The sequence below is a fragment of the Symphodus melops genome (genome assembly GCF_947650265.1).
Source record: "Symphodus melops genome assembly, chromosome: 7".
NCBI lineage: Eukaryota > Metazoa > Chordata > Actinopteri > Labriformes > Labridae > Symphodus > Symphodus melops.
In genome coordinates, this window is record NC_136697.1 from 27,440,932 (window position 1) to 27,452,381 (window position 11,450).

An 11,450-nucleotide genomic window follows, 5' to 3' on the forward strand; every position below is an offset into this window, starting at 1 on the left:
GCAATTGGCATGCTGACAGCAGGAATGTCAACCAGATCTGTTGCTCGGGCATTGAATGTTCATTTCTCCACCATAAGCCGTCTCCAAAGGCGTTTCAGAGAATATGGCAGTACATCCAACCGGCCTCACAACCGCAGACCACGTGTAACCACACCAGCCCAGGACCTCCACATCCAGCAGGTTCACCTCCAAGATCGTCTGAGACCAGCTACTCAGACAGCTGCTGAAACAATTGGTTTGCATAACCAAAGAATTTCTGCACAAACTGTCAGAAACCGTCTCAGGGAAGCTCAACTGCATGCTCGTCGTCCTCATCGGGGTCTTAACCTGACTCCAGATCGTCGCCGTAACAGACTTGAGTGGGCAAATGCTCACATTCGATGGCGTCTGGCACGTTGGAGAGGTGTTCTCTTCACGGATGAATCTCGGTTTACATTGTTCAGGGCAGATGGCAGACAGCGTGTGTGGCGTCGTGTGGGTGAGCGCTTTGCTGATGTCAATGTTGTGGATCGAGTGGCCCATGGTGGTGGTGGGGTTATGGTATGGGCAGGCATCTGTTATGGACGAAGAACACAGGTGCATTTTATTGATGGCATTTTGAATGCACAGAGATACCGTGATGAGATCCTGAGGCCCATTGTTGTGCCATACATCCATGAACATCACCTCATGTTTCAGCAAGATAATGCACGGCCCCATGTTGCAAGGATCTGTACACAATTCTTGGAAGCTGAAAATGTCCCAGTTCTTGCATGGCCAGCATACTCACCGGACATGTCACCCATTGAGCATGTTTGGGATGTGCTTGACCGGCGTATACGACAGCGCGTACCAGTTCCCACTAATATCCAGCAACTTCGCACAGCCATTGAAGAGGAGTGGACCAACATTCCACAGGCCACAATTGACAATCTGATAAACTCTATGCGAAGAAGATGTGTTGCACTGCATGAGGCAAATGGTGGTCACACCAGATACTGACTGGTTCTGAGTCCCCAGACCCTCAATAAAGCAAAAACTGCACATTTCAGGGTGGCCTTTTATTGTGGACAGTCTAAGGTACACCTATGCACTAATCATGGTGTCTGATGAGCATCTTGATGTGGCACACCTGTGAGGTGGGATGGATTGTCTCAGCAAAGCAAAAGTGCTCACTATCACACATTTAGACAGATTTATGAACAATGTTTGAGAGAAATGGTAATATTGTGTATCTGGAATGAATTTTAGATCTTTGAGTCCATCTCATGACAAATGGGAGCAAAAACAAAAGTGTTGCGTTTATATTTTTGTTGAGTGTAATTACCTCAAATCTCTGCGCATTCTTTTGATGGGATGAGAGGAATGACTGAAGACGTCTCTTTCAGGTTAACAGAGTTTATTAACCTGATGAATCAAGAATAGAAGTTACAGAGTCTCTGGGTTCAACACTACGCGTCCCTGACAACAGACAGATGCTGGATCAGTTCACGAAGTCTGAGCCCCGACTATCTTTCCTTGAACCCTTTTATACACTCGACAGAGAATATCTAACCAAATAATGCATTCAAGAATGTGCGGTTTCCTTCCTGCGATTGGGGCAACTTCCAAATTATGCGTCTTCGGATGAGTGGTTCTCCTTTCCTCATTGGTGCATCAAACTCCCGAATCCTTTCACCTCCTGTAGGGGAAGACACATCCTGCCTGGCCTGTTTCTTATCATAAGAAAGACATCTAGTCTAGTAACTAATTCTTTTTAAGGAGAAGACAATTTAGGTGATTAAGAATCAAGGCTCACTCAACCTATATAAAAGTGGATGAGTAATTAACTGTTCAGGGCCTTAAACTCAGTCTCAGTCAGAGGTATAAAAAGAACTAAAGTATTCTTACAAGTAAAGGTACTATTATTTACTAATATTTTACTAAAATACTCAAAGTCAGTCTAAACATGCACTCAAAAGAAAATAAAAACTAGCTCATTGAAAATCTACTGTAAGTAAAAGTTACTTATTAATGTCTCTCTTTTTTTTTATTCATTGAAGGAAAATATTTACAAAGACGTATCCTGCAAACATATTGTTTTGTACCCCATTAACAAAAACAAAATATAAGTAGACATTAAATCTCCTCTCAATCTCTCTGTCTCAAACTCTCACCCTCATCTGTCTCATCACTTCCTGAACTCTTTCTAATCACTTACTTAATTCCTTCTTTCTGCACTTTCTCTTCTTCACATCCACCAACAGGTTCATCTGAACCACTTTTACTTTCTGTCACCTTCTTTCACTCACTATTACCTTTAAATTCTTCCTTTAGGATCATTAAAGTGTCTATCTATGTCACATTTTGCTGCTTTCAATGCTTTATCTAGTACTTTTACTTTTTGTGATGAAGGGAATCTTCTACTTTTCTAGTTTACTCAGAGGTAAGCGGAACAGTTTCTCTGGATGTCTAAAACAACAGACATCTGTAAAAAACGTTCTCACCTCTAAATGAGCAATAAATACATTTGACAAATTAGCCCTTAGTTTGACATATTTCTGGACTTGTTCTTCACAGATGTGAGAAGTAAAGGTTCATTTAGTCAGCTATGTTGATGCTTTCTGAAGTGTAAATAATGTGTGGATGGAACAAAACTATTTACAACTTTGTTTGTCTGAGATTTGTCACGACGAATGCTTTAGATAAGATGAGGGAAGTCACACTATGTGTTGTCTTTACAAGAGCTTTTACTACAGCAACTACATATATTATGCATCAATACCCGTCTATATCCCCCTTTTTTCTGAAAAAGGGCCGCATTAACAACACCCCCTTTTTCAGAAACATCTAAGAAGAATGGAGTAAAATATTCTGAGAATTAAAACCATTCTATCTGTTAGAGGTCAAATGAACAGCAGCCACAACACGCTCTAGGCCCATAAGAATACAGAGAGAGGTAACACACCAGTGAGAGTTAACAACATGCTTCAAAAGCATCATGATACTCAAAGTTGGGAGTACAAATGTAATTTAAAGTGACATGGTACAGGTCTTTTGGAGGGACTAAAGGCTGGATGGACTGCACCCAAGTTTCCCAAAAGTTGTAAAAAGCAAGAATGTCCCCTTTTTCAAGTGTCTCTGGGAATGGTCGTTGGTGTACCCGTGAACTCCACCACTGGAACACATTGCGATGAAGATTGAAGGTTGTGAAACATCACCAGCGAGAGTGGAGTAACATAGTCTTGTGTCAACCATAGAGCTGCATGAATTCAACAGTCTTTGTTTGGAGGGGCTCTGCCAAACCCTCTCCCTTAAAGCACTCTGGATGACCCTTGACATTTAACCAGGCTGCTGTCACACCTGGGTGGCTCCTTGTCCATTAGGAGGCTGGTACTAATAAGAACCATGCTGCTTGCTGCTTCTGAGGGCCCTGTGAGGGAGGGCCGGAGCAGCCCACTGTCCTGGGCGGTGTCTGGCCCAGTGGTCGAGTGTCCCACAATAAAAACATCCTTGATTCTGTGGACCTGGAGCAAACCCACATCAGCCAAGTCCACCATATCCCCTGTAACCACGCCTGTACGGATTGAAATTGTACCCTGTACTCCTCCCATAAGAGTGATATGGCTGCTGAGCATATGGTTGCTCCAGATTAAACACCAGAACGTTTTTGGTTGGCTTCATAAAGTAGCCTCTGCCTCTTGAAGCTGCATCTTTAGGAGGTGCAGCTCTAAGTCTTATTAACTCTATCATCTGCTGTTTGCTGTTGTTTATGTGAGCGTAAGTGATGTAAGACGTGCATCTCCCATCTGGGGAGCGATACACTATTAAAACCAGGCATTTCAACTAGTTCTGCTTTTACTGATTCTGGGAGGCCTGCTACTAGGACTGCTTGTTTGAACTAAAGCTATGCCCCCCCTAGTACAACCTTATATTAAGAACATGCCAACAAGTGTAGCACCATCTAAGTTGACTTCATTTTTGTGTACAGTTTGTCAGTCATATCAGTTAAATTTCCAGTCTAATTCTTTAAACATCACTCGTAAACAGTCTAGAAATAGTTGAAATGTCAGCAAGGTGAACATAATTATGAAGTTTAAATTATTGTCTAAGCTATGGGGCCAAAATAAAGTAATTTTTGGTTTTCTATTTTAAGAATGTAAAAAACAAAGTAGGTTGTTTGTATAATCAATGCATGCAAATAAGTACTAGTGATCTACGACAGCTACCTCATTTCCTGCGCTCCTTGAATTAATCAATACTTAAATTTAGCTATATAATATGTCTATATAACAACAAGAAAAACACTATAAAACATGAACACATTTAACTACATAAAAACAAAGCAACAACAGTGAGGACTGTGGGGTGATACTGAATGGGCTAAGAAAGGGTGGGGCCGTCTTCTCTCCTGTAAAACACCCTATCTAATCTCTCCTTTAAAGGTGCATATCAACCCAGTGCACCGAGCCAACAAGCACACAGACCAGAGTCCCACTCTTCCAATCAACAGCCAAAACCCAAAATGAATCTTCTAGCAGTTAAAAAGGAACTCCTCCTTTGAACTATGCAAATGTATAGTTCATCTATTTTAAACCTTTTAGAAGAGTTTTAAAAGATTTTCTCCTCTCCTTCAGTAAATGTTCCACTATTATTGCCTATTTAATAACACAAAAATTCTATTATCAATCACACTCAAACAAAATAATTACACAGGCCTTCACACACATGATTTACCACACAGCACACAAACACACACATCAACAGACATCAACAGCACACACACACACACACACACATCTACTCAGCACAGCACTCACACACACCTACTCAGCACAGCACTCACACACACACATCCAAAAACTCCTCCAGCACACACACACATCTACTCACGGGTTTACCAGGTAGAGCTAAAGGTGTGGCTCAAAATACCGGTAACAGGGTAGAAGAAAAAGCCCTACCTTTCCCCTTTCCACTCTCTGAACCAGTGAGAGAAAAGAGAAAGGAGGTGCAATGAACGGAATAAAAAAACATATATCTCTAAATATTTGTACTTGAACTTAAGGAACAGAACTTAAGTTCAAATTAACACACAACAGAAAACACTATATACATGTGAACAGCAGAAAATGTATAGACGCAATGCTCTATTTGGAGTCCTAACTGGCAAGCTTCTACAGCAGTCCTAATGACAACTGCGGCCAGTCACTGGGGGTTCTATCCCAGACTCACAAACAGTTTTAATACACTTCTGCTGATTCACCGCCTCCCCAATGATACCACACACAGTTCTCTGTCGACTGAAATGACCAGCGCTCAACCTGTTGCCTTCATTACATTGTCATTCAGTGTCAGAAGAAAAGACCCAGCCCAACATTTATCCCAGCCAGTCTCTCGCCCCTGGCTTTCTAACCAGTCTCTCGCCCCTGGTTTCTTTGTCAGTCTCTCGCACCTGATTTTCTAACCAGTCTCTCGCCCCTGGTTTCATAGTCAGTCTCTCGCCCCTGACTTCTCTTCGTACGGCATTCTGTTCGATCGCTTACTTGTATTCTTGATTCAATTTTCTAAATTTAGACATTAACACTGTCTATACCCAAACCAGACAACGATAATTTAGATTTTCCAATGTGCACAATTTTATGGAAAAGGTTTGTGTTCACCTTTGGTTTTTGTGAGGCCTCTCGATGTCTGGATAGGTCTGGACGTTGTACCATAGACTTCAATGCAGTCGTTTTACTACCATAAGAAATTAATACATTTGAATTAAACATATTTCAATTTTTTTTATAAATTAATCAATACTTACGTCCTCCATCAAACCTCATCCCCCATCGTCGGGGTCACCAAGTGAAGGATAAAAGTTGGTATTGAAGGATAAAAGTAGCTATTTCATCCTTTTCCTAAATGTTGTTAATAGAAATCTGACTCCTCTAAATAATTACCTCAAATCTCTGCGCATTCTTTTGATGGGATGAGAGGAATGACTGGAGGCGTCTCTTTCAGGTTAACAGAGTTTATTAACCCGATGAATCAAGAATAGAAGTTACAGAGTCTCTGGGTTCAACACTACGCGTCCCTGACAACAGACAGATGCTGGATCAGTTCACGAAGTCTGAGCCCCGACTATCTTTCCTTGAACCCTTTTATACACTCGACAGAGAATATCTAACCAAATAATGCATTCAAGAATGTGCAGTTTTCTTCCTCCGATTGGGCCAACTTCCAAATTATGCGTCTTCGGATGAGTGGTTCCCCTTCTCTCATTGGTGCATCAAACTCCCGAATCCTTTCACCTCCTGTAGGGGAAGACACATCCTGCCTGGCCTGTTTCTTAATATAAGAAAGACATCTAGTCTAGTAACCAATTCTTTTTAAGGAGAAGACAATTTAGGTGATTAAGAATCAAGGCTCACTCAACCTATATAAAAGTGGGTGAGTGATTAACTGTTCAGGGCCATAAACTTGGTTAGCCACTCGCTGTTTTAAATGTGCTATATAAACAAAACTGACATTGACCTTAAATTGTGTTTATTTTAAATTAGTGTTTTAAGCATATTTTAAGCTTTTAAATCAGTAAAGACCCCGACTTTTCCATTCACCACCATTCTTAATTTTTAATGTATTTATTTAAAAGGGACAGTGCATATTAATCAACATATAAATGTAAATGTGCCAGAATTAGCCAACGGCTACTTTCCATCTGCAGTCCCTGGCAGGTCAGAAGAAATAACACATTACATTACAATAACAACAACAGAAAAGATTTACAACATGATAGAAGAACAGGACAACTGACACACACCAATGATGGCAGCCAAGAACACTGAGAAGACACATAAAAGCTTCAATTTAAAATGAGTGCTGACAGATCTGGTTTCTTTTCAGCCACTTTTTCAGATTGACTTTAAAGGTGCTAAACGTGGTACAGTCTCTTATTGGAGCTGGAATCTCATTCCAGACCTCAGGACCTTTGACTGATAACACCTGATTACTAAAGGTTGTGTCTGTGTCACCTCTAGTGAGAGCTCTGGTTATTCTCCCACTGGTGCTGGATCTGAACATCATGAACTCACCCAAAGGAGCTGGAACAAGTCCATGCAGACTCTGATATACAGAACAAGCAAGTTTAAACTTTTTACAATGATCAAAACTTAAAATGTTGTATTTCTTGAGAAAAGGGCAGTGATGAGTGGAAAAGGATTTCCTATCCAATACTTTTACAGCTTTTTTGAAGAGAGATTATATTGGTTTTAGTTTACTTAAGCTGGCCAGTGACCAGTTGGTGATGAAATATTCTATGTGAGAAAAAATCGTACAATGAAGAAACATTTTTGCAACCCTCTCTGGGAGTAACGATCTTATGTCTAAAATTAACAAGATTTAAACTGTTTTACATTATTTTTTAACATGTTTTTTAAAAGTTGAATTTGAGTCAAGGGTGACACCAAGATATTTAAATTCATGTACAAGCTGGAGCTCCTCACCTTTCAGAAATATATTTGAACTTGACAACACTTTTGGACGCTTTGAGAATACCATACAAACAGTTTTTTTTTTATTTAGAAGAAGACATGACTTGGTGAGCCACTTGTTCACAGAGATTATTGCAGATGTCAACTTTCCGGATACTTCCATATCAGACCTGGCTTTTGTAAAAATTACAGCATCATCTGCATAAAGCTGCGCGTCAACACCTTGGCGGATGAATTCAGATGGAATGATTTCATCCATTTCTACCCTTTAGTTTAATATTTGTGCGTTATGAATCATGTAATGGTCCCTCTATAAACATAAACTTAGATAGAGGGTTTATGCTACTTAATAAATTAAACGTACTAAGATACCTTTATTGTCGGCCATGTTTGGCTGTTAGAGAGAGCAGCTGGTTTGTTTCTGAGCTGAAGAAGAAATGTTTTTATTCTGTCTGTGACAACACTTCCTTATAAATGCACAGAACTCTCCCTGTTTGCTCCTCTCAGCAGCATTACAGTGAATACTTTACATACTGTAATTCACACACTTGATCCTCTCCTTTTTGTTTTCTTGCACGCCTTGAATATCCAGTCTCTGTAGGGCGACTTGTTGTGCAACAAGTCAGAACAATGACAGCAGACAAGAGTACAAAACAATTCATAACATGACAATCGTGAATCACTAAATTCATTATAAATAGAGGAACAACAACATGATCATTGACTGAGGCTCAAAGCAACTCACATTCAAGTCAAAGTAAAGTGCAGAATCCACCCAAAGCTGGCAGCACACTGAGATCTACATCCACAGAATAATTTTATAAAGTGCACTTTACGACACAATCAGTACGTTATACAAAAACCCCACGAAGATCAGCCTGCAGAAGAAACCAGCAGATACTGAGCAAAGAGACTCAGCAGAGGTCAGACACAGTGAAACACAGCAGCAGCATCCCTGAGTAACAACTATCTCCCCCCTCGACCAGAACTAAGGAGGGAAATGACCCCGGGGACAAAAGAGTGCTCGTCTTAGACACGTTCAGTTGCAAGTAAGCCGTCTAAGACAGGACCGTGGACATTCTCATCAGCACGGAGGAGGCTGACAATAGCAGAGTCGTCAGCAAATTTTAAGCTATATCTGTCGTCATGCCGACTGCGACGATCCTCAATGTAAAGAATGTAGAGCAGGGGTGAAAGGACACACCCCTGAGGTGAACCTGTCAAAGATGACATCTCCTATGACAACAGCCCAATCACCCTGACTCTCTGGGTTCTGCAGGTTAAAATAAATCGAGGATCCATCCCACGAGGTTAAAATGTAAGTTAACATTTTTTAAAAGCTTGTCTACTTTCTTTCTTTTTTTCATTTTAAATTATTATTATATCTTGTGTAGTTTTCTACTATCTGTGCTAGTTGTTGTCAGTTGATGTTTATTGAAATCTCAATTTTGCATTACCTGATTTACTTATTTTCTGTAGCATTTTGTAACTGTCTAAATCCCCTCCCCTTGTTTTTGTTTGTCACCTTATCACACCAATAAAAAAAAAGCTTGTCTACTAAAATGTTAGGTTAAATTGTGTTAACCCCTCCCGTGTCTCGAGATAACACCTCTTGTGAATTGACGCTATACAAATAAAGATTGAGATAAAAGCAGATGAAAAATCAACAGATAAAATCCTTGCATGTGTTTTAGAACCTTCAAGGTGTCTAAATATCAGGTTCAACAGAGTGGCAGTGGCATCCTCCACACCTCGCTTAGCTCTGTAAGCAAACTGCAGCGGATCAAGAATACTCTGTTTTTGCTTTTTTGAGAAGTTCTTTTTTCATCAACTTTTCAAAGCATTTCATCACTAAGGAGGTCAGAGCAACTGGCCTGAAATCAGGCTTATTTTGTTAGGCAACAGGGATAATTATGGACTGTTTCCAAAGCTTTGGCACTCTCTGTTGACAGAGGGAGAGCTGAAAAATGTCATTAAATACAGGACCAAGTTGCTCAGCACAAGAGGTAAGCAGACGACTGCCTATCATTAGCTGATGGCCAGCTGATCTGTGAAAAGCATCCTATCGGCTAAATAGTTATTATGTGGCCTATGTAAACTGCCCTATGCTTCTCTGCTCCCTCTGCATGCCACGTTTGAAAGCTAGCTCCATTGTTCTTCCAACTCTGATGGAAGTAGCCTGAATAAAAGCAACTGTAGAGAAACTCCAGGATGTGGTTAAAACTCATGCAGGCAGCAGGTCCAAGCTCCTTTTCTGGTCCCTTCTGTGCTGTTGGAATGGCTCTCATTCTTCTATGATGGCACGCTTGAATCTTCGTCTGCCATTAAGCTATATACAGATGCAGCCTCCTGCAGGGTTTTTTTTCAATAGCGAATGGTCAAATGTTTGAAGTTAAAAAATGCAGCCCTCCTTGATTAAAGCACTAATCAGAGGTATTTAAGTTCATCGCCCATTTAAGAGTGGGGTGTATTGGTGCTTATTTTGATCTGTTATTAGAAACAGTTGTTGTAAAATGAAGCTGATGTGGAGGTGCAAAGTCCTGTGGTGTTGAAGGTCTGCTTGAGGCATCCAAACCTTAAATCCCTTTTAAACTGGACCGTTTTATGACACGCTTCTTGTTATATGTTAAGTCTGATTACATCTTAGTCCGATCACTGTCCACTTATATCTTCTCTGGCTCTACAGCTCTGTTTACATCTGTTTCAAATAGTTTACCGCATGTCTGTTGACATGATATACATGTATATATGATATCTGTTCACATGTCTGCTTTCATCTGTTACATGCCCTTTTACATCTCACGTCGTCGCTGTCCTCTGAATCTAACTCTGTGATAGAGCCTGTAACTGAGACACGGCTGTTTGGAAAATTGTGGTAATAGTGTGAAATAATTACGCTGGGCTACAACTTCATGATGGGCTATTGATTAAAACAAAATGAGAGTAATGACACAATGGTTTAAAACATTGACACAATCTTTTTCAGCAGGCTTAATGATTCCACTTATCATCATCTACTATAATTCATTCTTACTTTAATATTTTAATCGTATTTAATGCTGTTTGTAATGTATTTGATACCATGTGCTTTTATTTTGTAAGTACCATGAGCGCCCTCTGCTGGGGCCCCTGCAGAGGTGCGTCATGAGCCCCGTGTCCGGTTGCTAGGCTACACTCTCCTATCCTCGTGCCCGTTGCTAGGCTACACTCTCCGTGGTGAGTTGAGTTCTTAAAAGCTCCGGTAAAAAACGTTAAAATAAGTGAGTTTTTCTGAGTAAAAGTAAGTTTAATTCATGTCTCATGTTTCAGAAACCCTCTTACTATAATTATCAAACACTTTGGTGATAAAATTAATTTGTTTTAGTTGAGTTATTTAAACTCAGCACGTTTTTATGCTTTGCTAGCTGAGTCTTAGCTTCATCATTTGTTGTTGTTGTGTCGCTGACTTCACCAACTGTTAGTTTGATTTTCTTTTTCTCTGTTTAAATAAATACTGGAGTTTATTACCACAGAAGTGTCTGTGACAGAGACTTACATTTTATACATGTTAAATGTTTGTCCAGTCTACATGATCCTGTCCCTGCTGTGTGAATGTTAGAGCTGTTAACCACCAAAGTGTCTGTGTGACTGATCTAATTCTTCTTCTGTTATTATCAGAATAAACAGCTGCTGGAGCCAAAAGGGAGTTTTTCTACCTGCTTCATCAAACAACACAATGGTGAGTACACAACCAGCACACTTGTAGTTAAAAAAGAAGATTAAAGACCTTACTCTTTGTTATATAATGTTACAAAGACCCAACATTAATCAATATTGATCAACCTGAATTCCAGTCTCTCGTCTCTCTTTGTTCACAAATAAAACTACAGACTCTGATACAACATTTTATTAAATGGATGAAGTCAAATCAGGTTAAAGCACATTTGGATGATGCAGTTTGCTTTACAAGTATTCAGAGAAGATTGAAGCACTTTTCTAACAGAAGTCGACCTGAAACATCTGACAGTGAAAACAAATCCT